General features: G+C 41.3%; 8 non-coding genes across 8 annotated transcripts; all 8 read left to right on the top strand.

The window, feature by feature from the left end:
- Window positions 1–3,487: 3,487 nt before the first annotated feature.
- trnar-ccu (transfer RNA arginine (anticodon CCU)) lies at window positions 3,488–3,560 on the top strand. The gene has a single exon. It is a non-coding gene; the product is annotated as a tRNA-Arg (tRNA).
- Window positions 3,561–6,530: 2,970 nt separating this feature from the next.
- On the top strand, window positions 6,531–6,602 carry trnat-cgu (transfer RNA threonine (anticodon CGU)). The gene has a single exon. It is a non-coding gene; the product is annotated as a tRNA-Thr (tRNA).
- A 1,743-nt stretch (window positions 6,603–8,345) lies between these two features.
- trnar-ccu (transfer RNA arginine (anticodon CCU)) lies at window positions 8,346–8,418 on the top strand. Its single transcript has one exon. It is a non-coding gene; the product is annotated as a tRNA-Arg (tRNA).
- Window positions 8,419–10,958: 2,540 nt separating this feature from the next.
- trnar-ccu (transfer RNA arginine (anticodon CCU)) lies at window positions 10,959–11,031 on the top strand. Its single transcript has one exon. It is a non-coding gene; the product is annotated as a tRNA-Arg (tRNA).
- Window positions 11,032–13,571: 2,540 nt separating this feature from the next.
- trnar-ccu (transfer RNA arginine (anticodon CCU)) lies at window positions 13,572–13,644 on the top strand. The gene has a single exon. It is a non-coding gene; the product is annotated as a tRNA-Arg (tRNA).
- A 1,234-nt stretch (window positions 13,645–14,878) lies between these two features.
- On the top strand, window positions 14,879–14,951 carry trnar-ccu (transfer RNA arginine (anticodon CCU)). Its single transcript has one exon. It is a non-coding gene; the product is annotated as a tRNA-Arg (tRNA).
- A 3,280-nt stretch (window positions 14,952–18,231) lies between these two features.
- trnar-ccu (transfer RNA arginine (anticodon CCU)) lies at window positions 18,232–18,304 on the top strand. Its single transcript has one exon. It is a non-coding gene; the product is annotated as a tRNA-Arg (tRNA).
- A 1,234-nt stretch (window positions 18,305–19,538) lies between these two features.
- Window positions 19,539–19,611, top strand: trnar-ccu (transfer RNA arginine (anticodon CCU)). The gene has a single exon. It is a non-coding gene; the product is annotated as a tRNA-Arg (tRNA).
- Window positions 19,612–20,408: the final 797 nt, after the last annotated feature.

Here is a 20,408-nt window from a genome sequence, read left to right as displayed (position 1 = left end):
GGCGCAGCGGAAGCGTGCTGTGCCCATAACCCAGAGGTCGATGGATCGAAACCATCTTCTGCTATATCGCAGGTCCCTTCCTGTTAGAATTGGCCCTTGTTTCTTTAGTCTTCATCAGGTATTCACCTTCGTAAATGTGAGAACAACTCCAAACTACATATATGTGGCCTGTTTTTGTCATTTCGACTAATCCATCACCGCTAACATTTATATATTTTCTGGTTTTGAATGCATGGTACAAATTGGATTTGAAGTTTGACATACTGACAAAGCAAATTGCTTTACAGATAGCAAACCAGCCCCATAGCCCCATAATTCAGAGGAGGATGGATTGCTACAATCTCCTGGCATTCTGAAGAGTATAGCAGAGTGGCGCAGCGGAAGCGTGCTGGGCCCATAACCCAGAGGTCGATGGATTGAAACCATCCTCTGCTATATTGCAGGCCCCTTCCTGTTAGAACTGGCCTTTGTTTCCTGAGTCTTCAACAGGTTTTCACCTTCCTAAATGTGAGAACAACTCCAAACTACATATATGTGGCCTGTTTCCGTCATTTCGACTAATCCATCACCGCTAACATTTATATATTTTCTGGTTTTTAGTGCGTGTTACAAATTGGATGTGAAGTTTGACATACTAACAAAGCAAATTTGTTTACAGATCGCAAACTAACCCCATATCCCCATCATTCAGAGGATGATGGATTGCTACAATCTCCTGGCCCACCTAAGCATTTAGCTTTGTTTAATCACCTTGAAATATATGATGGATCCACCATTTTGGTGCATCCAAACACTTGGTAAGGGACAGTTTGTTTAGACAGCATTGCTTCATCACTTTTTCTTGTGAGGATAAAAAGTCGCCCGCTTCGGTGCCCCAGTGGCCTAATGGATAAGGCACTGGCCTCCTAAGCCAGGGATTGTGGGTTCGAGTCTCGTCTGGGGTGCATTACACTTTTATTTGCCCAGTGTGCTTTATGTCTCTTAAAAGGAAATTAATCACACCCAGGGGAAAAGAATGGAAGAAGTAATAGCACTAATTTCTAAGTTGTTGTCAAATTAATCAAAAAATGTAAAGCATGTCATTGTTTCTTTTTTTCTTCTTCTTTTGAGGAGTAGCGTAACTGAAATGTAGCCAATAAGCAGTGCCTGTGGCAAAGAATGAAGAAAATGTGATAAAAACTTGCATGGGACTTTTAGGTTAATGCTATATCAGAAAAATAAATAATTTAAGACATCAACAGTTTTACAAAATTTTCCCACTACATGTAGGATGACTGAAATGCAGCATTGGAACCGCAGGAGCAGAGTGGCGCAGCGGAAGCGTGCTGGGCCCATAACCCAGAGGTCGATGGATCAAAACCATCCTCTGCTATATTGCAGGTCCCTTGCTGTTAAAATTGGCCCTTGTTTCTTGAGTCTTCATCAGGTATTCACCTTCGTAAATGTGAGAACAACTCCAAACTACATATATGCGGCCAGTTTTTGTCATTTCGACTAATCCATCACCGCTAACATTTATATATTTTCTGGTTTTGAATGCATGGTACAAATTGGATTTGAAGTTTGACATACTGACAAAGCAAATTGCTTTACAGATAGCAAACCAGCCCCATAGCCCCATAATTCAGAGGAGGATGGATTGCTACAATCTCCTGGCATTCTGAAAAGTATAGCAGAGTGGCGCAGCGGAAGCGTGCTGGGCCCATAACCCAGAGGTCGATGGATCGAAACCATCCTCTGCTATATTGCAGGCCCCTTCCTGTTAGAACTGGCCTTTGTTTCCTGAGTCTTCAACAGGTTTTCACCTTCCTAAATGTGAGAACAACTCCAAACTACATATATGTGGCCTGTTTCCGTCATTTCGACTAATCCATCACCGCTAACATTTATATATTTTCTGGTTTTGAGTGCGTGTTACAAATTGGATGTGAAGTTTTACATACTAACAAAGCAAATTTGTTTACAGATCGCAAACTAACCCCATATCCCCATCATTCAGAGGATGATGGATTGCTACAATCTCCTGGCCCACCTAAGCATTTAGCTTTGTTTAATCACCTTGAAATATATGATGGATCCACCATTTTGGTGCATCCAAACACTTGGTAAGGGACAGTTTGTTTAGACAGCATTGCTTCATCACTTTTTCTTGTGAGGATAAAAAGTCGCCCGCTTCGGTGCCCCAGTGGCCTAATGGATAAGGCACTGGCCTCCTAAACCAGGGATTGTGGGTTCGAGTCTCGTCTGGGGTGCATTACACTTTTATTTGCCCAGTGTGCTTTATGTCTCTTAAAAGGAAATTAATCACACCCAGGGGAAAAGAATGGAAGAAGTAATAGCACTAATTTCTAAGTTGTTGTCATATTAATCAAAAAATGTAAAGCATGTCATTGTTTCTTTTTTTCATCTTCTTTTGAGGAGTAGCGTAACTGAAATGTAGCCAATAAGCAGTGCCTGTGGCAAAGAATGAAGAAAATGTGATAAAAACTTGCATGGGACTTTTAGGTTAATGCTATATCAGAAAAATAAATAATTTAAGACATCAACAGTTTTACAAAATTTTCCCACTACATGTAGGATGACTGAAATGCAGCATTGGAACCGCAGGAGCAGAGTGGCGCAGCGGAAGCGTGCTGGGCCCATAACCCAGAGGTCGATGGATCGAAACCATCCTCTGCTATATTGCAGGTCCCTTGCTGTTAGAATTGGCCCTAGTTTCTTGAGTCTTCATCAGGTATTCACCTTCATAAATGTGAGAACAACTCCAAACTACATATATGCGGCCAGTTTTTGTAATTTCGACTAATCCATCACCGCTAACATTTATATATTTTCTGGTTTTGAATGCATGGTACAAATTGGATTTGAAGTTTGACATACTGACAAAGCAAATTGCTTTACAGATAGCAAACCAGCCCCATAGCCCCATAATTCAGAGGAGGATGGATTGCTACAATCTCCTGGCATTCTGAAGAGTATAGCAGAGTGGCGCAGCGGAAGCGTGCTGGGCCCATAACCCAGAGGTCGATGGCTCGAAACCATCTTCTGCTATATTGCAGGCCCCTTCCTGTTAGAACTGGCCTTTGTTTCCTGAGTCTTCAACAGGTTTTCACCTTCCTAAATGTGAGAACAACTCCAAACTACATATATGTGGCCTGTTTCCGTCATTTCGACTAATCCATCACCGCTAACATTTATATATTTTCTGGTTTTGAGTGCGTGTTACAAATTGGATGTGAAGTTTGACATACTAACAAAGCAAATTTGTTTACAGATCGCAAACTAACCCCATATCCCCATCATTCAGAGGATGATGGATTGCTACAATCTCCTGGCCCACCTAAGCATTTAGCTTTGTTTAATCACCTTGAAATATATGATGGATCCACCATTTTGGTGCATCCAAACACTTGGTAAGGGACAGTTTGTTTAGACAGCATTGCTTCATCACTTTTTCTTGTGAGGATAAAAAGTCATTCCTTTCGGTGCCCCAGTGGCCTAATGGATAAGGCACTGGCCTCCTAAGCCAGGGATTGTGGGTTCAAGTCCCGTCTGGGGTGCATTACACTTTTATTTGCCCAGTGTGCTTTATGTCTCTTAAAAGGAAATTAATCACACCCAGGGGAAAAGAATGGAAGAAGTAATAGCACTAATTTCTAAGTTGTTGTCATATTAATCAAAAAATGTAAAGCATGTCATTGTTTCTTTTTTTCTTCTTCTTTTGAGGAGAAGCGTAACTGAAATGTAGCCAATAAGCAGTCCCTGTGGCAAAGAATGAAGAAAATGTGATAAAAACTTGGATGGGACTTTTAGGTTAATGCTATATCAGAAAAATAAATAATTTAAGACATCAACAGTTTTACAAAATTTTCCCACTACATGTAGGATGACTGAAATGCAGCATGGGAACCGCAGCAGCAGAGTGGCGCAGCGGAAGTGTGCTGTGCCCATAACCCAGAGGTCGATAGATTGAAACCATCCTCTGCTATATTGCAGGTCCCTTCCTGTTAGAATTGGCCCTTGTTTCCTGAGTCTTCATCAGGTATTCACCTTTATAAATGTGAGAACAACTCCAAACTACATATATGTGGCCTGTTTACGTCATTTCGGCTAATCCATCACCGCTAACATTTATATATTTTCTGGTTTTGAGTGCGTGTTATAAATTGGATGTGAAGTTTGACATACTAACAGCAAATTTGTTTACAGATCGCAAACTAACCCCATATCCCCATCATTCAGAGGATGATGGATTGCTACAATCTCCTGGCCCACCTAAGCATTTAGCTTTGTTTAATCACCTTGAAATATATGATGGATCCACCATTTTGGTGCATCCAAACACTTGGTAAGGGACAGTTTGTTTAGACAGCATTGCTTCATCACTTTTTCTTGTGAGGATAAAAAGACGCCCGCTTCGGTGCCCCAGTGGCCTAATGGATAAGGCACTGGCCTCCTAAGCCAGGGATTGTGGGTTCGAGTCTCGTCTGGGGTGCATTACACCTTTGTTTGCCCAGTGTGCTTTATGTCTCTTAAAAGGAAATTAATCACACCCAGGGGAAAAGAATGGAAGAAGTAATAGCACTAATTTCTAAGTTGTTGTCATATTAATCAAAAAATGTAAAGCATGTCATTGTTTCTTTTTTTCATCTTCTTTTGAGGAGTAGCGTAACTGAAATGTAGCCAATAAGCAGTGCCTGTGGCAAAGAATGAAGAAAATGTGATAAAAACTTGCATGGGACTTTTAGGTTAATGCTATATCAGAAAAATAAATAATTTAAGACATCAACAGTTTTACAAAATTTTCCCACTACATGTAGGATGACTGAAATGCAGCATTGGAACCGCAGGAGCAGAGTGGCGCAGCGGAAGCGTGCTGTGCCCATAACCCAGAGGTCGATGGATCGAAACCATCCTCTGCTATATTGCAGGTCCCTTGCTGTTAGAATTGGCCCTTGTTTCTTGAGTCTTCATCAGGTATTCACCTTCATAAATGTGAGAACAACTCCAAACTACATATATGCGGCCAGTTTTTGTCATTTCGACTTATCCATCACCGCTAACATTTATATATTTTCTGGTTTTGAATGCATGGTACAAATTGGATTTGAAGTTTGACATACTGACAAAGCAAATTGCTTTACAGATAGCAAACCAGCCCCATAGCCCCATAATTCAGAGGAGGATGGATTGCTACAATCTCCTGGCATTCTGAAGAGTATAGCAGAGTGGCGCAGCGGAAGCGTGCTGGGCCCATAACCCAGAGGTCGATGGATTGAAACCATCCTCTGCTATATTGCAGGCCCCTTCCTGTTAGAACTGGCCTTTGTTTCCTGAGTCTTCAACAGGTTTTCACCTTCCTAAATGTGAGAACAACTCCAAACTACATATATGTGGCCTGTTTCCGTCATTTCGACTAATCCATCACCGCTAACATTTATATATTTTCTGGTTTTTAGTGCGTGTTACAAATTGGATGTGAAGTTTGACATACTAACAAAGCAAATTTGTTTACAGATCGCAAACTAACCCCATATCCCCATCATTCAGAGGATGATGGATTGCTACAATCTCCTGGCCCACCTAAGCATTTAGCTTTGTTTAATCACCTTGAAATATATGATGGATCCACCATTTTGGTGCATCCAAACACTTGGTAAGGGACAGTTTGTTTAGACAGCATTGCTTCATCACTTTTTCTTGTGAGGATAAAAAGTCGCCCGCTTCGGTGCCCCAGTGGCCTAATGGATAAGGCACTGGCCTCCTAAGCCAGGGATTTTGGGTTCGAGTCTCGTCTGGGGTGCATTACACTTTTATTTGCCCAGTGTGCTTTATGTCTCTTAAAAGGAAATTAATCACACCCAGGGGAAAAGAATGGAAGAAGTAATAGCACTAATTTCTAAGTTGTTGTCATATTAATCAAAAAATGTAAAGCATGTCATTGTTTCTTTTTTTCATCTTCTTTTGAGGAGTAGCGTAACTGAAATGTAGCCAATAAGCAGTGCCTGTGGCAAAGAATGAAGAAAATGTGATAAAAACTTGCATGGGACTTTTAGGTTAATGCTATATCAGAAAAATAAATAATTTAAGACATCAACAGTTTTACAAAATTTTCCCACTACATGTAGGATGACTGAAATGCAGCATTGGAACCGCAGGAGCAGAGTGGCGCAGCGGAAGCGTGCTGGGCCCATAACCCAGAGGTCGATGGATCAAAACCATCCTCTGCTATATTGCAGGTCCCTTGCTGTTAAAATTGGCCCTTGTTTCTTGAGTCTTCATCAGGTATTCACCTTCATAAATGTGAGAACAACTCCAAACTACATATATGCGGCCAGTTTTTGTCATTTCGACTAATCCATCACCGCTAACATTTATATATTTTCTGGTTTTGAATGCATGGTACAAATTGGATTTGAAGTTTGACATACTGACAAAGCAAATTGCTTTACAGATAGCAAACCAGCCCCATAGCCCCATAATTCAGAGGAGGATGGATTGCTACAATCTCCTGGCATTCTGAAAAGTATAGCAGAGTGGCGCAGCGGAAGCGTGCTGGGCCCGTAACCCAGAGGTCGATGGATCGAAACCATCCTCTGCTATATTGCAGGCCCCTTCCTGTTAGAACTGGCCTTTGTTTCCTGAGTCTTCAACAGGTTTTCACCTTCCTAAATGTGAGAACAACTCCAAACTACATATATGTGGCCTGTTTCCGTCATTTCGACTAATCCATCACCGCTAACATTTATATATTTTCTGGTTTTGAGTGCGTGTTACAAATTGGATGTGAAGTTTTACATACTAACAAAGCAAATTTGTTTACAGATCGCAAACTAACCCCATATCCCCATCATTCAGAGGATGATGGATTGCTACAATCTCCTGGCCCACCTAAGCATTTAGCTTTGTTTAATCACCTTGAAATATATGATGGATCCACCATTTTGGTGCATCCAAACACTTGGTAAAGGACAGTTTGTTTAGACAGCATTGCTTCATCACTTTTTCTTGTGAGGATAAAAAGTCGCCCGCTTCGGTGCCCCAGTGGCCTAATGGATAAGGCACTGGCCTCCTAAACCAGGGATTGTGGGTTCGAGTCTCGTCTGGGGTGCATTATACTTTTATTTGCCCAGTGTGCTTTATGTCTCTTAAAAGGAAATTAATCACACCCAGGGGAAAAGAATGGAAGAAGTAATAGCACTAATTTCTAAGTTGTTGTCATATTAATCAAAAAATGTAAAGCATGTCATTGTTTCTTTTTTTCATCTTCTTTTGAGGAGTAGCGTAACTGAAATGTAGCCAATAAGCAGTGCCTGTGGCAAAGAATGAAGAAAATGTGATAAAAACTTGCATGGGACTTTTAGGTTAATGCTATATCAGAAAAATAAATAATTTAAGACATCAACAGTTTTACAAAATTTTCCCACTACATGTAGGATGACTGAAATGCAGCATTGGAACCGCAGGAGCAGTGTGGCGCAGCGGAAGCGTGCTGGGCCCATAACCCAGAGGTCGATGGATCGAAACCATCCTCTGCTATATTGCAGGTCCCTTGCTGTTAGAATTGGCCCTAGTTTCTTGAGTCTTCATCAGGTATTCACCTTCATAAATGTGAGAACAACTCCAAACTACATATATGCGGCCAGTTTTTGTCATTTCGACTAATCCATCACCGCTAACATTTATATATTTTCTGGTTTTGAATGCATGGTACAAATTGGATTTGAAGTTTGACATACTGACAAAGCAAATTGCTTTACAGATAGCAAACCAGCCCCATAGCCCCATAATTCAGAGGACGATGGATTGCTACAATCTCCTGGCATTCTGAAGAGTATAGCAGAGTGGCGCAGCGGAAGCGTGCTGGGCCCATAACCCAGAGGTCGATGGATCGAAACCATCCCCTGCTATATTGCAGGCCCCTTCCGCTTAGAACTGGCCTTTGTTTCCTGATTCTTCAACAGGTTTTCACCCTCTAAATGTGAGAACAACTCCAAACTACATATATGTGGCCTGTTTCCGTCATTTCGACTAATCCATCACCGCTGACATTTATATATTTTCTGGTTTTGAGTGCGTGTTACAAATTGGATGTGAAGTTTGACATACTAACAAAGCAAATTTGTTTACAGATCGCAAACTAACCCCATATCCCCATCATTCAGAGGATGATGGATTGCTACAATCTCCTGGCCCACCTAAGCATTTAGCTTTGTTTAATCACCTTGAAATATTTGATGGATCCACCATTTTGGTGCATCCAAACACTTGGTAAGGGACAGTTTGTTTAGACAGCATTGCTTCATCACTTTTTCTTGTGAGGATAAAAAGTCGCCCGCTTCGGTGCCCCAGTGGCCTAATGGATAAGGCACTGGCCTCCTAAGCCAGGGATTGTGGGTTCGAGTCCCGTCTGGGGTGCATTACACTTTTATTTGCCCAGTGTGCTTTATGTCTCTTAAAAGGAAATTAATCACACCCAGGGGAAAAGAATGGAAGAAGTAATAGCACTAATTTCTAAGTTGTTGTCATATTAATCAAAAAATGTAAAGCATGTCATTGTTTCTTTTTTTCATCTTCTTTTGAGGAGTAGCGTAACTGAAATGTAGCCAATAAGCAGTCCCTGTGGCAAAGAATGAAGAAAATGTGATAAAAACTTGCATGGGACTTTTAGGTTAATGCTATATCAGAAAAAAAAATAATTTAAGACATCAACAGTTTTACAAAATTTTCCCGCTACATGTAGGATGACTGAAATGCAGCATTGGGACCGCAGGAGCAGAGTGGCGCAGCGGAAGCGTGCTGGGCCCATAACCCAGAGGCCGATGGATCGAAACAATCCTCTGCTATATTGCAGGTCCCTTCCTGTTAGAATTGGCCCTTGTTTCTTGAGTCTTCATCAGGTATTCACCTTTATAAATGTGAGAACAACTCCAAACTACATATATGTGGCCTATTTTTGTCATTTCGACTAATCCATCACCGCTAACATTTATATATTTTCTGGTTTTGAATGCATGGTACAAATTGGATTTGAAGTTTGACATACTCAAAGCAAATTGCTTTACAGATAGCAAACCAGCCCCATAGCCCCATAATTCAGAGGACGATGGATTGCTACAATCTCCTGGCATTCGGACGAATATAGCAGAGTGGCGCAGCGGAAGCGTGCTGGGCCCATAACCCAGAGGTCGATGGATCGAAACCATCCTCTGCTATATTGCAGGCCCCTTCCTGTTAAAACTGGCCTTTGTTTCCTGATTCTTCAACAGGTTTTCACCTTATAAATGTGAGAACAACTCCAAACTACAAATATGTGGCCTGTTTCCGTCATTTCGACTAATCCATCACCGCTGACATTTATATATTTTCTGGTTTTGAGTGCGTGTTACAAATTGGATGTGAAGTTTGACATACTAACAAAGCAAATTTGTTTACAGATCGCAAACTAACCCCATATCCCCATCATTCAGAGGATGATGGATTGCTACAATCTCCTGGCCCACCTAAGCATTTAGCTTTGTTTAATCACCTTGAAATATATGATGGATCCACCATTTTGGTGCATCCAAACACTTGGTAAGGGACAGTTTGTTTAGACAGCATTGCTTCATCACTTTTTCTTGTGAGGATAAAAAGTCGCCCGCTTCGGTGCCCCAGTGGCCTAATGGATAAGGCACTGGCCTCCTAAACCAGGGATTGTGGGTTCGAGTCTCGTCTGGGGTGCATTACACTTTTATTTGCCCAGTGTGCTTTATGTCTCTTAAAAGGAAATTAATCACACCCAGGGGAAAAGAATGGAAGAAGTAATAGCACTAATTTCTAAGTTGTTGTCATATTAATCAAAAAATGTAAAGCATGTCATTGTTTCTTTTTTTCTTCTTCTTTTGAGGAGTAGCGTAACTGAAATGTAGCCAATAAGCAGTGCCTGTGGCAAAGAATGAAGAAAATGTGATAAAAACTTGCATGGGACTTTTAGGTTAATGCTATATCAGAAAAATAAATAATTTAAGACATCAACAGTTTTACAAAATTTTCCCACTACATGTAGGATGACTGAAATGCAGCATTGGAACCGCAGGAGCAGAGTGGCGCAGCGGAAGCGTGCTGGGCCCATAACCCAGAGGTCGATGGATCGAAACCATCCTCTGCTATATTGCAGGTCCCTTGCTGTTAGAATTGGCCCTTGTTTCTTGAGTCTTCATCAGGTATTCACCTTCATAAATGTGAGAACAACTCCAAACTACATATATGCGGCCAGTTTTTGTCATTTCGACTAATCCATCACCGCTAACATTTATATATTTTCTGGTTTTGAATGCATGGTACAAATTGGATTTGAAGTTTGACATACTGACAAAGCAAATTGCTTTACAGATAGCAAACCAGCCCCATAGCCCCATAATTCAGAGGAGGATGGATTGCTACAATCTCCTGGCATTCTGAAGAGTATAGCAGAGTGGCGCAGCGGAAGCGTGCTGGGCCCATAACCCAGAGGTCGATGGATCGAAACCATCCTCTGCTATATTGCAGGCCCCTTCCTGTTAGAACTGGCCTTTGTTTCCTGAGTCTTCAACAGGTTTTCACCTTCCTAAATGTGAGAACAACTCCAAACTACATATATGTGGCCTGTTTCCGTCATTTCGACTAATCCATCACCGCTAACATTTATATATTTTCTGGTTTTGAGTGCGTGTTACAAATTGGATATGAAGTTTGACATACTAACAAAGCAAATTTGTTTACAGATCGCAAACTAACCCCATATCCCCATCATTCAGAGGGTGATGGATTGCTACAATCTCCTGGCCCACCTAAGCATTTAGCTTTGTTTAATCACCTTGAAATATATGATGGATCCACCATTTTGCTGCATCCAAACACTTGGTAAGGGACAGTTTGTTTAGACAGCATTGCTTCATCACTTTTTCTTGTGAGGATAAAAAGTCATCCCTTTCGGTGCCCCAGTGGCCTAATGGATAAGGCACTGGCCTCCTAAGCCAGGGATTGTGGGTTCGAGTCCCGTCTGGGGTGCATTACACTTTTATTTGCCCAGTGTGCTTTATGTCTCTTAAAAGGAAATTAATCACACCCAGGGGAAAAGAATGGAAGAAGTAATAGCACTAATTTCTAAGTTGTTGTCATATTAATCAAAAAATGTAAAGCATGTCATTGTTTCTTTTTTTCATCTTCTTTTGAGGAGAAGCGTAACTGAAATGTAGCCAATAAGCAGTCCCTGTGGCAAAGAATGAAGAAAATGTGATAAAAACTTGGATGGGACTTTTAGGTTAATGCTATATCAGAAAAATAAATAATTTAAGACATCAACAGTTTTACAAAATTTTCCCACTACATGTAGGATGACTGAAATGCAGCATGGGAACCGCAGGAGCAGAGTGGCGCAGCGGAAGTGTGCTGGGCCCATAACCCACAGGTCGATGGATCGAAACCATCCTCTGCAATATTGCAGGTCCCTTCCTGTTAGAATTGGCCCTTCTTTCCTGAGTCTTCATCAGGTATTCACCTTTATAAATGTGAGAAAAACTCCAAACTACATATATGTGGCCTGTTTTTGTCATTTCGACTAATCCATCACCGCTAACATTTATATATTTTCTGGTTTTGAATGCATGGTACAAATTGGATTTGAAGTTTGACATACTCAAAGCAAATTGCTTTACAGATAGCAAACCAGCCCCATAGCCCCATAATTCAGAGGACGATGGATTGCTACAATCTCCTGGCATTCAGAAGAATATAGCAGAGTGGCGCAGCGGAAGCGTGCTGGGCCTATAACCCAGAGGTCGATGGATCGAAACCAACCTCTGCTATATTGCAGGCCCCTTCCTCTTAGAACTGGCCTTTGTTTCCTGAGTCTTCAACAGGTTTTCACCTTCCTAAATGTGAGAACAACTCCAAACTACATATATGTGGCCTGTTTCCGTCATTTCGACTAATCCATCACCGCTAACATTTATATATTTTCTGGTTTTGAGTGCGTGTTACAAATTGGATGTGAAGTTTGACATACTAACAAAGCAAATTTGTTTACAGATCGCAAACTAACCCCATATCCCCATCATTCAGAGGATGATGGATTGCTACAATCTCCTGGCCCACCTAAGCATTTAGCTTTGTTTAATCACCTTGAAATATATGATGGATCCACCATTTTGGTGCATCCAAACACTTGGTAAGGGACAGTTTGTTTAGACAGCATTGCTTCATCACTTTTTCTTGTGAGGATAAAAAGTCGCCCGCTTCGGTGCCCCAGTGGCCTAATGGATAAGGCACTGGCCTCCTAAGCCAGGGATTGTGGGTTCGAGTCTCGTCTGGGGTGCATTACACTTTTATTTGCCCAGTGTGCTTTATGTCTCTTAAAAGGAAATTAATCACACCCAGGGGAAAAGAATGGAAGAAGTAATAGCACTAATTTCTAAGTTGTTGTCATATTAATCAAAAAATGTAAAGCATGTCATTGTTTCTTTTTTTCATCTTCTTTTGAGGAGTAGCGTAACTGAAATGTAGCCAATAAGCAGTGCCTGTGGCAAAGAATGAAGAAAATGTGATAAAAACTTGCATGGGACTTTTAGGTTAATGCTATATCAGAAAAATAAATAATTTAAGACATCAACAGTTTTACAAAATTTTCCCACTACATGTAGGATGACTGAAATGCAGCATTGGAACAGCAGGAGCAGAGTGGCGCAGCGGAAGCGTGCTGGGCCCATAACCCAGAGGTCGATGGATCGAAACCATCCTCTGCTATATTGCAGGTCCCTTCCTGTTAGAATTGGCCCTTGTTTCTTGAGTCATCATCAGGTATTCACCTTCATAAATGTGAGAACAACTCCAAACTACATATATGCGACCAGTTTTTGTCATTTCGACTAATCCATCACCGCTAACATTTATATATTTTCTGGTTTTGAATGCATGGTACAAATTCGATTTGAAGTTTGACATACTGACAAAGCAAATTGCTTTACAGATAGCAAACCAGCCCCATAGCCCCATAATTCAGAGGACGATGGATTGCTACAATCTTCTGGCATTCTGAAGAATATAGCAGAGTGGCGCAGCGGAAGCGTGCTGGGCCCATAACCCAGAGGTCGATGGATCGAAACCATCCTCTGCTATATTGCAGGCCCCATCCTGTTAGAACTGGCCTTTGTTTCCTCATTCTTCAACAGGTTTTCACCCTCTAAATGTGAGAACAACTCCAAACTACATATATGTGGCCTGTTTCCGTCATTTCGACTAATCCATCACCGCTGACATTTATATATTTTCTGGTTTTGAGTGCGTGTTACAAATTGGATGTGAAGTTTGACATACTAACAAAGCAAATTTGTTTACAGATCGCAAACTAACCCCATATCCCCATCATTCAGAGGATGATGGATTGCTACAATCTCCTGGCCCACCTAAGCATTTAGCTTTGTTTAATCACCTTGAAATATTTGATGGATCCACCATTTTGGTGCATCCAAACACTTGGTAAGGGACAGTTTGTTTAGACAGCATTGCTTCATCACTTTTTCTTGTGAGGATAAAAAGTCGCCCGCTTCGGTGCCCCAGTGGCCTAATGGATAAGGCACTGGCCTCCTAAGCCAGGGATTGTGGGTTCGAGTCCCGTCTGGGGTGCATTACACTTTTATTTGCCCAGTGTGCTTTATGTCTCTTAAAAGGAAATTAATCACACCCAGGGGAAAAGAATGGAAGAAGTAATAGCACTAATTTCTAAGTTGTTGTCATATTAATCAAAAAATGTAAAGCATGTCATTGTTTCTTTTTTTCATCTTCTTTTGAGGAGTAGCGTAACTGAAATGTAGCCAATAAGCAGTCCCTGTGGCAAAGAATGAAGAAAATGTGATAAAAACTTGCATGGGACTTTTAGGTTAATGCTATATCAGAAAAATAAATAATTTAAGACATCAACAGTTTTACAAAATTTTCCCGCTACATGTAGGATGACTGAAATGCAGCATTGGGACCGCAGGAGCAGAGTGGCGCAGCGGAAGCGTGCTGGGCCCATAACCCAGAGGCCGATGGATCGAAACAATCCTCTGCTATATTGCAGGTCCCTTCCTGTTAGAATTGGCCCTTGTTTCTTGAGTCATCATCAGGTATTCACCTTCATAAATGTGAGAACAACTCCAAACTACATATATGCGACCAGTTTTTGTCATTTCGACTAATCCATCACCGCTAACATTTATATATTTTCTGGTTTTGAATGCATGGTACAAATTCGATTTGAAGTTTGACATACTGACAAAGCAAATTGCTTTACAGATAGCAAACCAGCCCCATAGCCCCATAATTCAGAGGACGATGGATTGCTACAATCTTCTGGCATGCTGAAGAATATAGCAGAGTGGCGCAGCGGAAGCGTGCTGGGCCCATAACCCAGAGGTCGATGGATCGAAACCATCCTCTGCTATATTGCAGGCCCCATCCTGTTAGAACTGGCCTTTGTTTCCTCATTCTTCAACAGGTTTTCACCCTCTAAATGTGAGAACAACTCCAAACTACATATATGTGGCCTGTTTCCGTCATTTCGACTAATCCATCACCGCTGACATTTATATATTTTCTGGTTTTGAGTGCGTGTTACAAATTGGATGTGAAGTTTGACATACTAACAAAGCAAATTTGTTTACAGATCGCAAACTAACCCCATATCCCCATCATTCAGAGGATGATGGATTGCTACAATCTCCTGGCCCACCTAAGCATTTAGCTTTGTTTAATCACCTTGAAATATTTGATGGATCCACCATTTTGGTGCATCCAAACACTTGGTAAGGGACAGTTTGTTTAGACAGCATTGCTTCATCACTTTTTCTTGTGAGGATAAAAAGTCGCCCGCTTCGGTGCCCCAGTGGCCTAATGGATAAGGCACTGGCCTCCTAAGCCAGGGATTGTGGGTTCGAGTCCCGTCTGGGGTGCATTACACTTTTATTTGCCCAGTGTGCTTTATGTCTCTTAAAAGGAAATTAATCACACCCAGGGGAAAAGAATGGAAGAAGTAATAGCACTAATTTCTAAGTTGTTGTCATATTAATCAAAAAATGTAAAGCATGTCATTGTTTCTTTTTTTCATCTTCTTTTGAGGAGTAGCGTAACTGAAATGTAGCCAATAAGCAGTCCCTGTGGCAAAGAATGAAGAAAATGTGATAAAAACTTGGATGGGACTTTTAGGTTAATGCTATATCAGAAAAATAAATAATTTAAGACATCAACAGTTTTACAAAATTTTCCGACTACATGTAGGATGACTGAAATGCAGCATTGGAACCGCAGGAGCAGAGTGGCGCAGCGGTAGAGTGCTGGGCCCATAACCCAGAGGTCGACGGATCGAAACAATCCTCTGCTATATTGCAGGTCCCTTCCAGTTAGAATTGGCCCTTGTTTCTTGAGTCTTCATCAGGTATTCACCTTTATAAATGTGAGAACAACTCCAAACTACATATATGTGGCCTATTTTTGTCATTTCGACTAATCCATCACCACTAACATTTATATATTTTCTGGTTTTGAATGCATGGTACAAATTGGATTTGAAGTTTGACATACTCAAAGCAAATTGCTTTACAGATAGCAAACCAGCCCCATAGCCCCATAATTCAGAGGACGATGGATTGCTACAATCTCCTGGCATTCGGACGAATATAGCAGAGTGGCGCAGCGGAAGCGTGCTGGGCCCATAACCCAGAGGTCGATGGATCGAAACCATCCTCTGCTATATTGCAGGCCCCTTCCTGTTAAAACTGGCCTTTGTTTCCTGATTCTTCAACAGGTTTTCACCTTATAAATGTGAGAACAACTCCAAACTACAAATATGTGGCCTGTTTCCGTCATTTCGACTAATCCATCACCGCTGACATTTATATATTTTCTAGTTTTGAGTGCGTGTTACAAATTGGATGTGAAGTTTGACATACTAACAAAGCAAATTTGTTTACAGATCGCAAACTAACCCCATATCCCCATCATTCAGAGGATGATGGATTGCTACAATCTCCTGGCATTCTGAAGAATATAGCAGAGTGGCGCAGCGGAAGCGTGCTGGGCCCATAACCCAGAGGTCGATGGATCGAAACCATCCTCTGCTATATTGCAGGCCCCTTCCTCTTAGAACTGGCCTTTGTTTCCTGAGTCTTCAACAGGTTTTCACCTTCCTAAATGTGAGAACAACTCCAAACTACATATATGTGGCCTGTTTTTGTCATTTCGACTAATCCATCACCGCTAACATTTATATATTTTCTGGTTTTGAATGCATGGTACAAATTGGATTTGAAGTTTGACATACTGACAAAGCAAATTGCTTTACAGATAGAAAACCAGCCCCATCGCCCCATAATTCAGAGGAGGATGGATTGCTACAATCTCCTGGCATTCTGCCGAATGTAGCAGAGTGGCGCAGCGGAAGCGTGCTGGGCCCATAACCCAGAGGTCGATGGATCGAAACCATCCTCTGCTATATTGCAGGCCCCTTCCTGTTAGAACTGGCCTTTGTTTCCTGATTCTTCAACAGTTCTTCACCTTCTAAATGTGAGAACAACTCCAAACTACATATATGTGGCCTTTTTCCGTCATTTCGACTAATCCATCACCGCTAACATTTATATATTTTCTGGTTTTGAGTGCGTGTTACAAATTGGATGTGAAGTTTGACATACTAACAAAGCAAATTTGTTTACAGATCGCAAACTAACCCCATATCCCCATCATTCAGAGGATGATGGATTGCTACAATCTCCTGGCCCACCTAAGCATTTAGCTTTGTTTAATCACCTTGAAATATATGATGGATCCACCATTTTGGTGCATCCAAACACTTGGTAAGGGACAGTTTGTTTAGACAGCATTGCTTCATCACTTTTTCTTGTGAGGATAAAAAGTCGCCCGCTTCGGTGCCCCAGTGGCCTAATGGATAAGGCACTGGCCTCCTAAGCCAGGGATTGTGGGTTCGAGTCTCGTCTGGGGTGCATTACACTTTTATTTGCCCAGTGTGCTTTATGTCTCTTAAAAGGAAATTAATCACACCCAGGGGAAAAGAATGGAAGAAGTAATAGCACTAATTTCTAAGTTGTTGTCATATTAATCAAAAAATGTAAAGCATGTCATTGTTTCTTTTTTTCATCTTCTTTTGAGGAGTAGCGTAACTGAAATGTAGCCAATAAGCAGTGCCTGTGGCAAAGAATGAAGAAAATGTGATAAAAACTTGCATGGGACTTTTAGGTTAATGCTATATCAGAAAAATAAATAATTTAAGACATCAACAGTTTTACAAAATTTTCCCACTACATGTAGGATGACTGAAATGCAGCATTGGAACAGCAGGAGCAGAGTGGCGCAGCGGAAGCGTGCTGGGCCCATAACCCAGAGGTCGATGGATCGAAACCATCCTCTGCTATATTGCAGGTCCCTTCCTGTTAGAATTGGCCCTTGTTTCTTGAGTCATCATCAGGTATTCACCTTCATAAATGTGAGAACAACTCCAAACTACATATATGCGACCAGTTTTTGTCATTTCGACTAATCCATCACCGCTAACATTTATATATTTTCTGGTTTTGAATGCATGGTACAAATTCGATTTGAAGTTTGACATACTGACAAAGCAAATTGCTTTACAGATAGCAAACCAGCCCCATAGCCCCATAATTCAGAGGACGATGGATTGCTACAATCTTCTGGCATTCTGAAGAATATAGCAGAGTGGCGCAGCGGAAGCGTGCTGGGCCCATAACCCAGAGGTCGATGGATCGAAACCATCCTCTGCTATATTGCAGGCCCCATCCTGTTAGAACTGGCCTTTGTTTCCTCATTCTTCAACAGGTTTTCACCCTCTAAATGTGAGAACAACTCCAAACTACATATATGTGGCCTGTTTCCGTCATTTCGACTAATCCATCACCGCTGACATTTATATATTTTCTGGTTTTGAGTGCGTGTTACAAATTGGATGTGAAGTTTGACATACTAACAAAGCAAATTTGTTTACAGATCGCAAACTAACCCCATATCCCCATCATTCAGAGGATGATGGATTGCTACAATCTCCTGGCCCACCTAAGCATTTAGCTTTGTTTAATCACCTTGAAATATTTGATGGATCCACCATTTTGGTGCATCCAAACACTTGGTAAGGGACAGTTTGTTTAGACAGCATTGCTTCATCACTTTTTCTTGTGAGGATAAAAAGTCGCCCGCTTCGGTGCCCCAGTGGCCTAATGGATAAGGCACTGGCCTCCTAAGCCAGGGATTGTGGGTTCGAGTCCCGTCTGGGGTGCATTACACTTTTATTTGCCCAGTGTGCTTTATGTCTCTTAAAAGGAAATTAATCACACCCAGGGGAAAAGAATGGAAGAAGTAATAGCACTAATTTCTAAGTTGTTGTCATATTAATCAAAAAATGTAAAGCATGTCATTGTTTCTTTTTTTCATCTTCTTTTGAGGAGTAGCGTAACTGAAATGTAGCCAATAAGCAGTCCCTGTGGCAAAGAATGAAGAAAATGTGATAAAAACTTGCATGGGACTTTTAGGTTAATGCTATATCAGAAAAATAAATAATTTAAGACATCAACAGTTTTACAAAATTTTCCCGCTACATGTAGGATGACTGAAATGCAGCATTGGGACCGCAGGAGCAGAGTGGCGCAGCGGAAGCGTGCTGGGCCCATAACCCAGAGGCCGATGGATCGAAACAATCCTCTGCTATATTGCAGGTCCCTTCCTGTTAGAATTGGCCCTTGTTTCTTGAGTCATCATCAGGTATTCACCTTCATAAATGTGAGAACAACTCCAAACTACATATATGCGACCAGTTTTTGTCATTTCGACTAATCCATCACCGCTAACATTTATATATTTTCTGGTTTTGAATGCATGGTACAAATTCGATTTGAAGTTTGACATACTGACAAAGCAAATTGCTTTACAGATAGCAAACCAGCCCCATAGCCCCATAATTCAGAGGACGATGGATTGCTACAATCTTCTGGCATGCTGAAGAATATAGCAGAGTGGCGCAGCGGAAGCGTGCTGGGCCCATAACCCAGAGGTCGATGGATCGAAACCATCCTCTGCTATATTGCAGGCCCCATCCTGTTAGAACTGGCCTTTGTTTCCTCATTCTTCAACAGGTTTTCACCCTCTAAATGTGAGAACAACTCCAAACTACATATATGTGGCCTGTTTCCGTCATTTCGACTAATCCATCACCGCTGACATTTATATATTTTCTGGTTTTGAGTGCGTGTTACAAATTGGATGTGAAGTTTGACATACTAACAAAGCAAATTTGTTTACAGATCGCAAACTAACCCCATATCCCCATCATTCAGAGGATGATGGATTGCTACAATCTCCTGGCCCACCTAAGCATTTAGCTTTGTTTAATCACCTTGAAATATTTGATGGATCCACCATTTTGGTGCATCCAAACACTTGGTAAGGGACAGTTTGTTTAGACAGCATTGCTTCATCACTTTTTCTTGTGAGGATAAAAAGTCGCCCGCTTCGGTGCCCCAGTGGCCTAATGGATAAGGCACTGGCCTCCTAAGCCAGGGATTGTGGGTTCGAGTCCCGTCTGGGGTGCATTACACTTTTATTTGCCCAGTGTGCTTTATGTCTCTTAAAAGGAAATTAATCACACCCAGGGGAAAAGAATGGAAGAAGTAATAGCACTAATTTCTAAGTTGTTGTCATATTAATCAAAAAATGTAAAGCATGTCATTGTTTCTTTTTTTCATCTTCTTTTGAGGAGTAGCGTAACTGAAATGTAGCCAATAAGCAGTCCCTGTGGCAAAGAATGAAGAAAATGTGATAAAAACTTGGATGGGACTTTTAGGTTAATGCTATATCAGAAAAATAAATAATTTAAGACATCAACAGTTTTACAAAATTTTCCGACTACATGTAGGATGACTGAAATGCAGCATTGGAACCGCAGGAGCAGAGTGGCGCAGCGGTAGAGTGCTGGGCCCATAACCCAGAGGTCGACGGATCGAAACAATCCTCTGCTATATTGCAGGTCCCTTCCAGTTAGAATTGGCCCTTGTTTCTTGAGTCTTCATCAGGTATTCACCTTTATAAATGTGAGAACAACTCCAAACTACATATATGTGGCCTATTTTTGTCATTTCGACTAATCCATCACCACTAACATTTATATATTTTCTGGTTTTGAATGCATGGTACAAATTGGATTTGAAGTTTGACATACTCAAAGCAAATTGCTTTACAGATAGCAAACCAGCCCCATAGCCCCATAATTCAGAGGACGATGGATTGCTACAATCTCCTGGCATTCGGACGAATATAGCAGAGTGGCGCAGCGGAAGCGTGCTGGGCCCATAACCCAGAGGTCGATGGATCGAAACCATCCTCTGCTA

Source organism: Conger conger, chromosome 12 (genome assembly GCF_963514075.1).
Source record: "Conger conger chromosome 12, fConCon1.1, whole genome shotgun sequence".
Taxonomy (NCBI): Eukaryota; Metazoa; Chordata; class Actinopteri; order Anguilliformes; family Congridae; genus Conger; species Conger conger.
Note: the sequence above shows the minus strand (reverse complement) of the source record. Positions and strands in the feature narration are given on the sequence as shown.